Raw genomic sequence first — 15,719 nt, forward strand, 5'->3', positions numbered from 1 at the left:
ACCCGACTTAACCACCTCTTAATACCACCCACTATCACGTCGCAAATATAGAACTCATCAATACTATACAAAAACGCAATATAACAATGCATGGAATTACAGAGAGAAAGGCATTTCTCATATGGGCGGGTGAATACCATTTTAGTAAAGCAAGCTCCAAACCGCTACACTACAACCGCAACTGTGCCACCTACATCATCTGAAGCAGTTCAGAATCAATATTTGTCTAATAACATGACAAAAACAAACATGTTAATAAAATACAACCTACTCACTAGAGACGCATAGTCATAATTTGCACCGCTCCTCAGAGGCTGTAATCCAGTGGTTCCGCTCGCATTCACTGGTCTGGAAGTGGCGGACAAACCCTTTCCCAGGCTAAGACAAGCTATCTAGCTTCGGGGTTGGCCGACCTCCTCATGATGTCTAGCTTTTCTGGAAAAAGGATTTTTAAGTATGTCTGAGACCAAAACAATTTCTCTTCCTCCGTAGGCATAAAAAAAGTATGAATGTGTGCAGAGCGCTACAGATGTGTTTTGCTAGTCAAACTTGTCTGTAACAGTTTCGCTCTGGCAAACCAATCAGAGGATGGAAAAATGCTGACACTATTCTGGGCTGCAATCAGAATGTGAAATCTGATTGGTTAAAGAAACAGATTTATTTCTTATTAAGACTAAGGTAAAAAGGCCACCAGTACAATCTTTGAAGGCCCTGGGCAGATTATATCGACATAACAGCACATAGAGGCTTAAATCTTATGAAAATCTAACATACACATACACGTATTGAAAGCAGTGCAGCCAAGAGAAACTCTACGAAATTAAGAGAATAAACTGTTGGGAATAAATTAATACAATTTGATGGAAAGTATATTAGAATTTAGGTTTAGGTAGAATTTAGGTCAGTGGTACTGATAGTGTTTAGGCCAGCAGAGAAGGCTTTGCTGGCCCTGACCGCCCACCATTGACATACACAGAGATTACACATTCAGTATATTCAACCAGTGCTTTTTCAGAAGATGTTTAGTACTAAACTAGCAAGTTGAGTAGCGTCCTCCAGTTCTGATATGTTCTACCTAAAGGTCGACCAATTACATATGCTAACATATGCAGATACAGATGCAATGTAGATGCTTGTCATGATGACAAGCACCTGTACATTCCCTCTTTACTCTGTCGTTGTTTGCTTCAAATGGTTTTGTTTTTTTGCTTGTGTGCTTATTCATGCCGACAAGCTCCACTGCCAATTCAACATGCAGAATCAACCGAAAAACAGATGCCACCCAACCAAGTCAAAGGGTGCGAAACAAATCGGAAAAAGTAATACCGACTGACGCTCAAAAGTCCACCCGACATTGCCCGACGGGACGCCTCTGAACCACATGTGTAATCTGTCCCACAGAAGGGCACAACGTCACCAGCGGGGTGACGTCACGACCAAGAAGCTATAAACGCACATGCTCTGTAGATGGCGGTAGCTTCGAATATGGAAGGAAGCGCTTGCAGGGAAGGAGGGAGCATCTCGTTCCCTGAGGGAACCAGAGATACATACCTAACCTAGAGACGTTCCCCTTCAGAAACTCGAGCTGCGTCAACAACGATTTTGGAACGAAAGTACAACACCACCAGATTGACAAATCCCTTGCCCAGTGTGTATGGGCACAGCTAGGTCGATGGACTGAGGGACTAGGAGTGGCGCTAAGGTCAAGGCTGTAAGTCCTGACAAAGGTTAGAGGGGTAGAAGTGTTCGCAGTGTTGCAAAAGTCTTGGAGGGAATCCCTAGAGGAAAAGGCCCTAAAAAAGAGCGGGTAGACCAGAGGACTCATAAGAGGAGGAGAAAGCACCACAATCCAGGAAGAAGGAAGACCCTTCTTATATGGACTGTAGCAGACAAACAGCTGGTCCAACTTCCTCCATAGGGCCGTCCTGGACACACTGTACACACCCGATTAAGCTTCTCCAGGTCGGGGGCTCGAAAGGGAAGAGGATAGAATGCCTGGAGCTCGGCTGGGGTAGATAAAGGCACTGGCTATGCCCGGGGTAAACTCTAGACAAGAGGGGGCCTAAACGCCCCCAACTCTCTTTAGAGACGGGATGGCCACTAAAAAAAACGATCTTGACTGCAAGAAATCTCAAGGGCATCTCATGGCTTGGACAGGGCATCCAGAACTATTGCCAGATCCCACAAAGGCACTCTAGGTCACACCTGAGGCCTTAGCCTCAGGGTACCATGGAAAAACGTTTCACTAACGTGTTTTTCCCTAGCGACTGCTCAGCAAGCGGAGCATGATATGCCGCAATAGCAGACACATAAACCTGTAGGGTGGAAAGAGACAACCCTGTAGCGAACTGTTCCTGAAGGAATTCCACCACTGGGCCAACAGGGCAGTTAACTGGATCTAACTGATGGTTCTCACACCATATAGTAAACAGGTGCAATTTTGTGGTCTACGACCCCCTCATGGATAAAGCTCTAGACTGGAGAAAGGACTTTACAATCTTGGCTAAGAGACCAGAGGCTAAAAGCTGTGCCGCCACAGCCTCCACTACTCCGGGCAGCGGAGAAATAGAATGCACCCTGCCTGAGAGAGGAGATCCCGCCTGAGAGGAAACTCCTAGAGAGGGTGTTGAAAACACAGAGAACTCCTGGGAGCAGCGCAACGGGAAAAGCGTGAAAAGTTGAAAAGCTTTCTCGCTCTGTAAAACTTCCTCCATAATTGCTCCACCACTTCTGGGTGGAGCCTTAATTCCCAGGAACCTGCTCCCTGGTTTAGGTGCCCTGGTATGTATACTGCCCTCAGTGAGAGCAGATTCCCTTGAGCCCGCAAGAGGATCTGTAATGTCAGCTTGTAAAGGAGGCGAGAGCGCAGAGCACCCTATGTGCTGTCCAAATGGACCAGCACATAATGGCCCCTTTAGGTCTAAGAGGAAACGCACTGAGCAGCGTGTACGCATAGACTGTCATTGCAGTCAGGTCCCTCTAGAGCCGACCGTGCATGCTCCGCTCCCAAACAAGCGGCAAAACCGATGAATCGGTCAACCTCTATTTATTAATAAAAGAAAAACATTTTAAACAATGATAAATTGGTGTGTTATATGAAGACAAACAAGTTTGGAAATTATAGCAAAATATTCTCACCAATCACAACAAAAACAGTAACTAAACTAGGCACTACAAACACTGTAACCACAGTTCCAAAGCACACTTGATGAGATTAATAATTTTTTTTATTAAGGATCCAAGCACAATAATATTTGTTGCTCATCTGTTCTTACAGTAAAAGATCAAAAGATTATGTGCAACAAAGGTTGGCCTTATTAAAAAAGTCCTTAACGTCTACAACACTCATTTCCACTTTCCGGGACTACTCCTGCTCCGAGTGGTTGAAAAGGAAAAACCTGCAAAGTCCGCGGCCAGGGAATTGTGCATCTTTATTCTTTTTTTTGGTAGCAAATGAAGCAAAGTGTGTAGCCTTCCGATTTTAACACACCACTAGAGGGCTTTGATCTGTCCTCTAACACACACGCGCGCACACACACACACACACACACACACACACACACACACACACACACACACACACTTAGTGGTTCAGTTCAAAGAGAGAGATAGAGGTGGCTCTCTACTTTCAAGTTATTAGATCCCAGAGCCATTTGTACTGATGTAGTTTGACTGAAATGTGCAGTTTATTAACTTCATAAAAGGAACACTATTAGAGCGAAAAAGAAGGCGATTGCTAGTTTCGCCTTTTAGCTTTAGCAGCAGGAGGCTGAACAGCTTTGATCTCAATCACTGCTAAATGTCTTTTGTGAATCAGCAGGAGCCAGTGTGACCAAGGCCACATCAATTATTAACTCTCTTTCATTCCCTCCCTCCTTCATCTCAAGCAAATGACGGATGGTCCCATCTTCGTTTGCTTTTAATGGTGCTGGTAAACCGACTTTTAACACATCATCTTCCGTCTGCTAGGTGTCATGAACACACAGCACATCCTGAACAGAAACTGTGGCTCATAACAATGAATGAAGTAGAGGGTCACATAAATACATTTGTATTTACATGCCCAGGTTGCCATGGATAGAAATATCCCGAAAAGATAATACAAATTATCTGCTCTTTTAAAATGGATTTTTAAACATTTTCATTCAACTTGCAAAATCTGTAATTTTTTCCCCTGTAATTTTTACATGGAAATTCACTGCATTTAACAGTGTTTACATACAGTACGTACTATAGAACTGACACTTTGCAGAGCATAATTAGATAAGTGTTGCTCAATTAATACAACGTACATAAAGTTGTACTGTATAAGGCTTTTTGGTTAGATGATGCTTCGCAAGCTGGCAATGATTACTAACTCTGGATAATTCCTTGAAATCCTTGAGAATCACAGTGTATTGCAAGTGTCATTACCACTGCTCATTACATTGTTTGTGGTGTAGTTACAAATGAGTAAAATATATTTGATAACAATAAAAAAAAAACATATTTTTAATATTATTGCACAGTGCTTAAATTGAATGCTAAAGCATTTCTCATTATTAGATCCATACATTTTCTATATGTTTTTTTCCACACCACACACACACACACACACACACACACACACACACACACACACACAAAATAACACACACACACACACACACACACACACACACACAAAATAACACACACACACACACACACACACACACACACACACACACACACACACACACACACACACACACACACACACACACACTTAATTTGGAAATTAGCCGACAATACATCTTTAGACTGGTGGGAAGGAAACTGGAGTACCCAGAGGAAACTCCTGAAGCATGAGGAGGACATGCAACCTCTGAGTATATAGAGGTTGAAGGTGAGGCTAAAGGTAGGATTGAAGGTACAGTACAGACCAAAAGTTTGGACACACCTTCTCATTCAAAGAGTTTTCTTTATTTTCATGACTATAAAAATTGTAGATTCACACTGAAGGCATCAAAACTATGAATTAACACATGTGGAATTATATATGGAATTATATACATAACAAAAAAGTGTGAAACAACTGAAAAATGTCATATTCTAGGTTCTTCAAAGTAGCCACCTTTTGCTTTGATTACTGCTTTGCACACTCTTGGCATTCCCTTGATGAGCTTCAAGAGGTAGTCACCTGAAATGGTCTTCCAACAGTCTTGAAGGAGCTCCCCGAGAGATGCTTGGCACTTGTTGACCCTTTTGCCTTTACTCTGCGGTCCAGCTCACCCCTAAACCATCTCGATTGGGTTCAGGTCTGGTGACTGTGGAGGCCAGGTCATCTGGCGCAGCACCCCATCACTCTCCTTCTTGGTCAAATAGCCCTTGATGCCTTCAGTGTGACTCTACAACTTTCATAGTCATGAAAATAAAGAAAACTCTTTGACTGAGAAGGTGTGTCCAAACTTTTGGTCTGTACTGTATGTTGAAGGTAGGCGTCAAACCCCCAACCCTGTAGCTGGAAGGCAGCATGGTTCTCTTGATATGCAGACAGCTGATCACACAATCATACCCATATTTGGTTCTCCCTCAAAAGGAGCACAGACAGATATATAATTTCACCTTCACTGGAATTATGTGATCCCGAATTTGTTTTGATCATGACAACGACCCTGTTTTTAAACAAAGTAGAAAAAAAAATGGATGGTAAAGTTGAGTAATTTGAGACATTTGAATCCCAATCCAATTGAGAACCTTGTACAAAAATATACAACTAGACAATAGGCAAATCCACACAGCTATGCGCCAAAATCTAGTGCATTTTAAGCATCTTGGAGATTCCGCTGTTTTCTGCCACAGACGTTCTTTGACACTGAGGCTTTGACACTCACACACAAGATAAAACCTGACTTTATTATCGTTATATTTATATTCTCAGAAAAGTGGTTTATTATGTAATATGCTTTATTTTGTGACACATTATTTCACTTCTTTTTTTTTTACTTACTTAATAAGAAAACAGTGGTAATAAAACTAAATTTAATTTTTACTCATTTAATAATTCAGCAAACATTAAATAAGAAAAAAGGTGTCTTTACATTTACAGTACTGTACAGGAGCGTCACTTTCTATATTGTATTGTATTCTATATTCATTCGCTCAACAGAAATTCATGAGTGTATCTTTTTTCCACAAGGTGGCACTGTAGTACCTGTCCAAATACATTCCTTTTTTTACAGTAATGTTAAACAGTATTCATCACAGAAATCGCAGCACAGCAGGTTTTCAATGCTTTAATGTTTTTATCTAATGATCTTGGTTTCTATTCTTGGGTTAGGCAGTAGGTCTCATTACCTATAGGTTTGGCCTGCATCTTAAACATACCGTATCAGGCCAGACCACAATCATCCTGCTGAAGAAAGTAATGACCACCACACACTGCTTTCCACTACTGCTTTTCATTATCCCTTTGTACCAGAAACAACCGTCAATCCTACTTTCTGCATATAGCAATACCAATAAATAACAATATTTAACAGCTTAATACAATCAACAGTAGACAAAAATCAGGATTAAACATAATCACAGTTAGCATGCTATTTTACTAACTAGCTCAACTCTAACATAGAATCAGGAAAGAAAAGAGGTAAAGACACAAAGATAATAAATATTAAAATATGGGGGAAAAAAAGACATTTATGACTAAATAAATTATTGTACAAGCCTTAAACCTTTCTGAATTGTGTAAGCATGTGTTTTGATCTTTGTGAGAAATGTCTCTATTTTAACTTGAGTATTCCTCAAGAACACACTGGACAATTTTTAACCAGCTTCATTATATATATATATATATATATATATATATATATATATATATATATATATATATATATATATATATATATATATATATATATATATATATAATATATATAGCTGAGATATATATACACACACAGTGGTAAGAAAAAGTGTTTCTTATTTTTTTCACACTTTAATGTTTCAGATCATCAAACTAATTTGAATATTAGTAAAATATTTAAATTATTCGATGGTTGAAGACCTACCTCTTCCCGAAACACTTAAATTAGCACTTTCCAAGTTTGTTTTGTAGAAATCAAGCATTTGTGTACCAGTATTGCGTACCAGTGTAGATTTATTCATTGCTAGAGACTCAAAGCACTTTGTACGTCGCTCTGGACAAGGGCGTCTGCCAAATGCTGCAAATGTAAATGTAAAAGATAACACAAGTGAACACAACTTGCAGGTTTTAAATGAATGTTTTTATTATTGAGGGAAAACAACATCCAAAACTACATGGCCCCGTGTGAAAAAGTGTTTGCCCCCTAAACCTAATAACTGGTTGGGCCACCCTTAGCAGCAACAACTGCAATCAAGCGTTTGCGTTAACTTGTAATAAGTCTGTTACAGCGCTGTGGAAGAATTTTGCTCCACTCATCTATGCAGAATTGTTGTAATTCAGCCACATTGGAGGGGTTTTTTTGAGCATGAACTGCCTTTTTAAGGCCACAGCATCTCAATAGCATTCAGGTCAGGACTTTGACTAGGCCACTCCAAAGTCTTCTTTTTGTTTTTTTCAGTCATTCAGAGGTGGACTTGCTGGTGTGTTTTGCATCATTGTCCTGCTGCAGAACCCAAGTTCGCTTCAGCTGGAGGTCACGAACAGATGGCAGGACCTTCTCCTTCAGGATTTTTAGGTAAATAGCAGAATTCCTGGTTTCGTTTATCACAGAAAGTCTTCCATGTCCTAAAGCACCAAAACAGGCACAGACCATCACACTACCACCACCATGTTTTACTGATGTTGTTTTTTCTGAAATGTGGTGTTACTTTTACGCCAGACGTAATGGGGGACACACATTCCAAAAAGTTAAACTTTTGTCTCATCAGTCCACAGAGTATTTTCCCAAAAGTCTTTAGGATCATCTATATGTTTTCTGGCAAAATTAAGATAAGATAAACCTTTATTTGTCCCACCGTGGGGAAATTTCTTTCCCCATGGTGAGCCTTTATGTTCTTTTTGCTCAGCAGCAGTTTTTTGTCTTGGAACTCTGTCATGCAGACCATTTTTGTCCAGTCTCTTTCTCATGGTGGAGTCATGAACACTGACCTTAACTGAGGCAGGTGAAGCCTGCAGTTCTTTGGATGTTGTTGTGGGGTCTTTTGTAACCTCTTGGATGAGTCGTCACTGTGCTCTTGGGGTAATTTTGATCGGCCGGCCACTCCTGGGAAGTTCCATGTTTTTGCCATTTGTGAAAAATGGCGCTCACTGTGATTCGCTGGAGTCCCGAAGCTTTAGAAATGGCTTTATAACCTTTTCCAGAGCGATAGATCAATTATTTTCTTTCTCATTTGTTTCTGAATTTCTTTGGATCTCGGCATGATGTCTAGCTTTTGAGGATCTTTTGGTCTACTTCACTTTGTCAGGCAGGTCCTATTTAAGAGATTTCTTGATTGTGAACAGGTGTGGCAGTAATTAGGTCTGGGTGTGGCGAGAGAAAATGTGTGATAAACCACAGTTTTAACAGGGGGGCAAACACTTTTTCACACAGGGCCATGTAGTTTTGGATTTTGTTTTCCCTCAATAATAAAAACTTTCATTTAAAAACTGCATGTTGTGTTCACTTGTGTTATCTTTTACTAATATTTAAATTAGTTAGATGATCTAAAACATTAAAGAAGTGTGACAAGCATGCAAAAAAATAAAAAATAAAAAGAAATCAGGACACTTTTTCACACCACTGTGTGTGTGTGTATATATATATATATATATATCCACATCACATATACATACGTATTTAGTTTTCAAATCTTTTATTTAGGTTAATTATTTAATTGTATGTATTAAACTATTACACGGGAGAGTATAATTCAAATAAAAGTGTGTTTAATGGTAAAAAAAAATTATCTGTATAATTTTTTCCTGACTGGTTTAAAAAAATAAAAAATAAAAATAATGTTTAAATTGAATTTGCACAAAACATAAGGGTAGTTTGACACATACACTCCATTTAAAGCTATTACACTTGTACTAGGGCTGCAACTAATAATTATTTTTGATAATCGATTAATTAAACTTTTTTTTATTATTAATCAGATAAATTATACATAAACACATGGTATTCGCTTCCATTGCTATGCTAATGATAGACAGCTGTATATTTCAGCAAAGCCAGATGAGAGAGAATATGCTTGTTTATCAAATCCCTGACGACTATCTTTATTCTGTACATTAATAATGTTCAAGTAGTCAGATAAAGTTTAAAGCTTAAATTAATCTGTTTGCTAATGATTTGCTTATTTACTATACAATGATGTCACTGGTTCTAATAGGTGAAACATGATAAACTTGCAAGTCGTTCATAATTGAATCATAATGGAATCATTCATTGTAATGGCTCACCAATGAAAACAAGAAATCCTTCATAATAATAATAAGAATAAGAATAATAAGAATAATTATAATACCAAGATGCTTGACAAAATGTTTGGTGATTAAACCTGCAGTCTTCTTCCAAGAGCAAACACTAGTGCTATTTCTTAAGCTGTTGAGCTTTCTTTATTCAGAGAGCTTTCTTCAAGACCACATACAGACACAAGGATAAGTGGTTATGAGTACCCACTGAAACCACAAATAGAGAGATTAGACCCTTCTGGCTTGGCAAATGAGGACCACATGACCACCATTTAAGACATGTTGCTCTCTTAGACAATGTGTGTACAGGTGCATCTCAATAAATTAGAATATCATTAAAAAGTTCATTTATTTTAGTAATTGAATACAAAAAGTGAAACTTGCATATTATATAGAATGATATTTTTCAGGTGTTTATTTTTTTTTTCATTTTCATGAATATGGAAACCCAAAATCAGAATATTACCAATAAAAAATAAATAAAAAAAATACATTAAAAAAAAAAAAAAAAAAGATTTTTAACACAAAAATGTTGGCTTACTGAAAAGTTTGAACATGTACAGAATTACTGCAGCAATTGGGCATGGCATAGAGGCGATCGGTCTGTGACACTGCTGACTTGTTATGGAAGCCCATATAGCTCTGATAGCAGCCTTCAGCTCTTATACATGGTTTCATCTGGTGCCTCATATCTTCCTCTTTACAATACCCCATAAATTATCCATGGGGCTTAGGTCGGGTGAGTTTGGTGGCCAATCAAGCACATGATCCTTATACCAGGTATTAGTACTTTTGGCAGTGTGGGCAGGTACCAAATCCTGCTGGAAAATTAATTCAGCATCTCCATAAAGCTGGTCAGCAGAGGAAAGCATGAAGTACTCTAAAACTTCCTGGTAGACGGCTGTGCTGGCCTTGGACTTGTGGACCAACACCAGCAGATGACAGGACTTCCCAAACCACCACTGACTGTGCAAACTTTACACTGGACCTCAAGCAACTTGGATTCTGTGCTTCTCCTCTCTTCTTCCAGACTCTGGGACCTTGATTTCCAAATGAAATGCTACATTTTCTATCCTTTCATCTGAAAAGACGACTTTGGCCCACTGAGCAACAGTCCAGCCCATTTTGTCCTTTGCCCAGCTAAGACACCTCTGATGTTGTCTCTTGGGAACAGCACTGTAAACAGCCAGCTTCTTTAGCAATGACCTTTTGTGTCTTACCCTCCATGTGCAGGGTGTTAATTATCGTTTTCTGAACAACTGTCAAGTCAGCAGTCTTTTCCCATGATTGTGTTGCCTGAACCAGACTGAGACACCATTTAAAGGCTCAGGAAACCTTTGCAGGTTGTTTGGATTTAATGAGCTGATTAGAGTGTGACACCACGAGTCTCCTATATTGAACTTTTTCACAATATTCACAATACACAATATTCACAATTTTCTGAGATACTGAATTTTTCAAAATATTCATCAAAATAAAAAATAAACACTTAACAAAATTAATAAACACAAAAATATATCAGTCTGTGTGTGATGTATCTATATAATAAACAAGTAAAAAAATCTTTTTTATTACTACAATTAACAACTTTTTAATGATATTCTAATTTATTGAGATGCACTTGTATATACTGTATGTTTGGTGGGTGTGGCTTTAAAAAGCACATTGAATTGAAAGGCTGTATTTTATTAAGTGCACTTCTTTTTTTTCAATACAGGATTTTCTGCTTTGATTCCATTTCAGATTTAATCTCACAGTGAATATCAACAATACTGCAGCATTACTGTTATATTCATAACTATTTTAATTTAGGGATATAAGATTATCAGAAGCTCTGATGTAGCAGTAATGGACTGCATGCAATTATACATGAGGTTTATTTATATGACAGACATGAACGCTGTCAAGATTCATAAAAAAAACTACCATAAATTAAAAGCTGTAATAAGAAGTAGTTATCCAGGTTTTAATTGATGTTACCTAGTTTTGCATGAATTAATTTATCCCAATATTAGAAACTCCTAATTCCTGTTCTTTTTTGGGGGGGATAAATTATGGCTGTACTAATTTTAAAGATATTGATTTTAATCAAAGTGTATAGCAAGTATCTTCTTATACAATTATCCTCTGTATTATGAAGTTGCTTATTTTTTGGGACACAACTGATCCTTGCTTGTTCATACGATCAATAAGAAAAATCAGGTGTTGCGATGAAGCCAGATCCGGTCGATGAACATAGGACATGAGTAATTCAACCTGGACTTAAGGCCTGTCCCCTTAAAAGGCATTGTACTTAGACATCTAACTAGCATCTACAACCCCTGGCAAAAAGTATGGAATCACCCCTCTCAGAAGATGTTCATTCAAATGTTTAATTGTGTAGAAAAAAAAACAAGCACATATATGCCACAAAACAATTTTCACTCAACAATCCAAACTTCTGGCTGTATAAAACACTTAAAAAACAAAACAAAGAAAGATAACTATAGTCAATTACAACTGTTTTTACAGATCAAACAGAGGAAAAAAATATGGAATCACACAAATCTGAGGAAAATTATATGGAATCACCATGCACTTTGCATTTCTAAAACAAACACCTGTATCTGATTACAACTGCTAATTAGTCTGCAGTTAAAAAAGAGTGCTTGCACACATTAGTGACATGTTGAACCAAGATGATTGACATAAGTCATGGCTCCAACACGAGAGATGTCAGTTGAAACAAAGGAGAGGATTATCAAACTTCTCAAAGAAGGTAAATCTTCACGGAACGTTGCAAAAGATGTTGGTTGTTCCCAGTCAGCTGTGTCTAAAATCTGGACCAAGTACAATTCAAATGGAAAGGTTGTAAAAGGGAAGCGAACTGGTAGACCAAGAAAGACATCAAAGCGCCAAGACAGAAAACTTAAAGCAAGATGCCTTAAAAACAGAAAATGCACAACAAAACAAATGAGGAACAAATGGGCAGAAAGTGGAGTCAATGTCTGTGACCGGACTGTAAGAAATCGCCTAAAAGAAATGGGATTTACATACAGAAAAGCCAAACGAAAACCATCATTAACATCTAAACAGAAAAAAACAAGGTTTCAGTGGGCTAAAGAAAGACAATCTTGGACTGTGGATGACTGGATGAGAGTTATATTCAGTGATGAATCACGAATCTGCATTGGGCAGGGTGATGATGCTGGAACTTTTGTTTGGTGCCGTTCCAATGAAATTTATAAAGACAACTGCCTGAAGAAAACATGCAAATTTCCACAATCATTAATGATATGGGGTTGTATGTCAGGTAAAGGTATGGGAGAGATGACAGTCATTACATCTTCTATAAATGCACAAGTTTATGTTGAGATTTTGGACACTTTTCTTATTCCATCAATTGAAAGGATGTTTGGTGATGGTAGAATAATTTTTCAGGATGATAATGCATCGTGCCATAGGGCAAAATCTTTGAAAACATTCCTACAGAAAAGACATATAATGTCAATGGCATGGCCTGCAAATAGTCTGGACCTCAATCCAATTGAAAATCTGTGGTGGAAATTAAAGAAAATGGTCCACGACAAGGCTCCAACCTGCAAGGCTGATCTGGCAACTGCAATAAGACAAAGCTGGAGACAGATTGATGAAGTATACTGTTTGTCATTAGTTAAATCCATGCCTTAGAGAATTCAAGCTGTTATAATAGCCAGAGGTGGTGCAACAAAGTACTAGTAGTGTTTTTATTTGGTGATTCCATATAATTTTCCTCAGATTTGTGTGATTCCATATTTTTTTTCCTCTGTTTGATCTGTAAAAACAGTTGTAATTGACTATAGTTATCTTTCTTTGTTTTGTTTTTTAAGTGTTTTATACAGCCAGAAGTTTGGATTGTTGAGTGAAAATTGTTTTGTGGCATATATGTGCTTGTTTTTTTTCTACACAATTAAACATTTGAATGAACATCATCTGAGAAGGGTGATTCCATACTTTTTGCCAGGGGTTGTAAGGGAAATCTTAGAGTAGCCAGTCCACCTATTGGCACAAGAGGAAGGAAAGCAAAAAGATCAAAGGAAACACAAATATGGGAAAAAACATCAAAACGCCACAGAGGCAGTTCATTTTCCATTTAATTGGAATTCTAAATTCACCAATTTTTGTAGGAAAACCACAAGAAATTCTGTTGAATGTAACTTGAGTATCTGAAATGACTCCGGAGCAATTATAATTTATACATTTAAAAATTGATTGTTTTTTGTGGCTTTAGTATGAACGTCATTGCTTACCGATAAATGTATGTGCCTAGACAGAAATTCACATTTAAAACATTTAAAATATACATATGCATTCTAAATGTACACTCACTCTATACCAAAAGGTGCACAAAATTGGCTGGGGGACCATGAGCCAAAAATAAATTATCATTATATTAGTATTATACCAAATGTTATATTTATGTTATATTAAATGTTATATTTGTGTTATATTAAAATAAAATTTGCCATGGTACTCAGTAATCTGCTTAACCCAGCCACTGGAGGTGGAGCTGGAGGTAGCAGAGCTGAAGTTGTTGAGGTTTTCGTTGGGAGTGATGAGGATGGACAGGATTAGAAATGAGTTTATTAGAGGAACAGCGCATGTAGGACGTTTTGGAGACAAGGTGAGGGAGGTGAGATTGAGATAGTTTGGACATGTGCAGAGGAGGGACATGGGGTATATCAGTATGAGAATGCTGAGGATGGAGCCACCAGGAAGGAGAAAAACGAGGAAGACCAAAGAGGCGGTTTATGGATGTGGTGAGGGAAGACATGCAGGTAGTTGGGTTGAAAGAGGCAGATGTAGAGAACAGGAGGGTATGGAGACGGATTTTATTTATTTATTTTAAATATCGCACTCTCTATTGTGAAAAATATGTATGTATACCTAAATAATTGTGTAAGTAGAAAAAAAACAAAACAGTTTAGAAACAGTTGAGTTCCCCCTCCCCTTCCTCACAGTGGTTTGACCCACTGCCTGCTTTCCCAGTTCATCTCACCTACTCTGCACACACGAGTCAGGTGTGTGGCTGCGGCTCAATTCATGTTCAACTCCATTAAGTAGGGTATTTTATTCACTTTAAATAAAGCGATTCTCTTTAATGTAGTTGATGCATACTCATTCATTATGACTAATGTCTGAGAAAATATGATGATCAGATGAAGTGTAGCATGATACACTTCATCTGATCAGATTTTCTCTCCAATCAATCGCTCTCTTTTATTAAAGCTGTCCGCCCCCTATTTAAAAAAAAAATGGGAGCAGCCACTCAGTATGTCCTTGTGGTTCAAGCCAAACCCTGATCCCCAAAACAAATAACTTTTTTTTGCAACATGCATTAATTCAGGATTTCATGCAACAGTCAGCAAACAAACACATGCAAACAAACACAGCTTGATCAAGGCACAGTTGTCCCTCAGCACACAAACGCAAGAGAGAGAGAAAGAACACGTCTTTACCAGTTTTGAAGTCTTGCTGGGTGAATCACAAGTGTAACATCTTTTAACATCCTTATATAACCAGGACTCCTTTAAATAAAGTATGTAGAATGTTTTGCACAAATATTTACACAATTATCCTTATCTGTAAGTAACTAGATAATTGTACTCACTAGGTAAGGACAGTGGTGTGTGTGTGTGTGTGTTTGTGCGCGCGCGCTCGCGTTGTTACAACTAGAGCGCTTTGGAGCGGAAAGCGCATGCGCAAAAGCAAGTTGCGTTATTTTAAATACTGTATATAGAATCATTTTATACACATTTCTTTTTTACTTTGATGCGAATCCTATCCGAAACCCGAGATTTTCTTTGGGTCCGTCTGGCTCTGGACATACTAAGACGCTTAACGTGGCTTAATGCGATAAGACAGCGTTTTTAAAAGACCAAACTCAGTAAACACGTTAATAATGAAGACTATTTTGTACACACAAGCAGAAGTGTCCAGAATACGAGCGTTACGCGTTTAATTACGCGTATTTACGACTTTTTCTCCAATAGACCTTAAGGAAAAAAAGCTTCACGTGGCTTAATGCGATAAGATAGCGTTTTTAAAATACAAAACTCAACCAAACTGCTCGTCTGTATATCTGTATGCTTTGTTATTGATGTGTTTACTGAGTTTGGTCATTTTGTTAAGGAATCTTTTTTCTTTTACAGTTTTCTATGGGAGGAAAAACGTATAATAAGTTAAACGTTAGTATTCTGGACTCGTGTGCATGTCTGTACATAGCTTGCTTTATTATTAATGTATTTAACTGAGTTTTGTCTTAAAAAAAAACCACTGCCTTGTATCAAGTCACGTTTAG

General features: G+C 38.0%; 1 long non-coding RNA gene across 1 annotated transcript in view; it reads right to left on the bottom strand.

The window, feature by feature from the left end:
* Positions 1 to 15,043, bottom strand: part of LOC310739789 — a 57,755-nt gene extending 42,712 nt beyond the window's left edge. Inside the window, exon 1 of the long non-coding RNA XR_014537487.1 lies at positions 14,878 to 15,043. This is a non-coding gene — a long non-coding RNA (uncharacterized lncRNA). The remainder of the gene's footprint in view (positions 1 to 14,877) is intronic.
* Positions 15,044 to 15,719: the final 676 nt, after the last annotated feature.

Source organism: Silurus aristotelis (assembly GCF_946808225.1).
Source record: "Silurus aristotelis genome assembly, chromosome: 17".
Taxonomy (NCBI): Eukaryota; Metazoa; Chordata; class Actinopteri; order Siluriformes; family Siluridae; genus Silurus; species Silurus aristotelis.